We start from the raw sequence: 1200 nt of genomic DNA on the forward strand, positions 1-1200 counted from the left end.
TGACAGTATTGACACATGAGAAAATTTCATCCATGCTGCATTCCTTCATCTGTTACAGGATCTAAGAAGTGTGTGTGTGTGTGTGTGTGTGTGTGTGTGTGTGTGTGTGTGTGTGTGTGTGTGTGTGTGTACGTACTTATGTGTACAGGTGTGTGTAAGAGTATGGTGAGGTGAGGTGAGGTTGGGTGTGATCCAGTCAAACATAAAATATTAAAACGCTTGTATCCATGGGATATATTGATTATCTGTGTAATAAATAAATGTAGAAAGTCCGCAGTGGGTTGTTTGGGTTTTATGGTGCAGTGTGTGGCGGCGGCCGCCAGAGGGCAGCACAGAGACTGTAATCCAACACCCGTGTGCGGATGTTAGAAAGTTAGTTCTGTGATAAATGTCTCCGTGAACAACAAACACTTCAGGGCTAAAGAGCTTCCTGTTCGCCTCAAAACCACCAAGATGGAGTTGTTCAGTAAAAATTAAAAAGCTCCAAAAATGCACTATTCACTTTTGTACTTTATGATGCACAGATGTCCGCCATTTTGAGGCTTAAATTTATTAAATAACTTGTCTTCTTTACTACAGTTTGTGATCACGTGTCTCCACACAAACAGGGAAAATGAACACAAAATCTCAGCAAAATCCTGATAATTAATTAATTTCAAAATTCTCATCATTGTAAAGCATTTCTCTGAATCAGAATTCAGTGATCTCAGCCTGATGACCTCTGACCTTTAAACCAGCAGCTGATTTGATGTCTGTCTCCTAGTTTCAGCATTTCACCTTGTGTTCAGGGTTTTCAGGATTGTCTAACAGTCAACACAGAGAGAATATGAGCAAAAAAATACATTTATTTAAAGGTAAAATAAACGTTATCGTTTTTAATTAGTTAGTTAATTAATTAATTAATTAATCATAAGCCCCGCCTCCTGTGATGGCCAATCCGAGCCTGCCATTAGACATGTTAGGACAAACTACAGGAGTGTTGTAATGTAGATTATTATAGCTGTTTATGTTCTGAAGTAAAATCCATATTGATGAGTGAAAACTGATTAAAATAATTTAATTAAAATAAATTTAATGATTACTTGTTCTACAATAAATGAGAAAATATTCTTTATTCTGAGATTAAAGCAGGAAATGAAGGCGCTTTCAAATGATTCTGCATTTTAACAAAAAGGAAAAGGGGGAAAACTTTCTGGCTGC

At 36.8% G+C, this 1200-nt stretch overlaps 1 protein-coding gene across 1 annotated transcript in view; it reads left to right on the forward strand.

The window, feature by feature from the left end:
- The window catches only part of sdhb (succinate dehydrogenase complex, subunit B, iron sulfur (Ip)), a 6805-nt gene extending 6533 nt beyond the window's left edge, over positions 1-272 (forward strand). Inside the window, exon 8 of the mRNA XM_034314245.2 lies at positions 1-272. This exon is cut by the window's left edge and continues 233 nt beyond it. The gene's annotated coding sequence lies outside the window, so the exon portion shown is untranslated.
- The last annotated feature ends 928 nt before the right edge of the window (positions 273-1200 follow it).

The sequence above is a fragment of the Pangasianodon hypophthalmus genome, chromosome 20, assembly GCF_027358585.1.
Source record: "Pangasianodon hypophthalmus isolate fPanHyp1 chromosome 20, fPanHyp1.pri, whole genome shotgun sequence".
NCBI lineage: Eukaryota > Metazoa > Chordata > Actinopteri > Siluriformes > Pangasiidae > Pangasianodon > Pangasianodon hypophthalmus.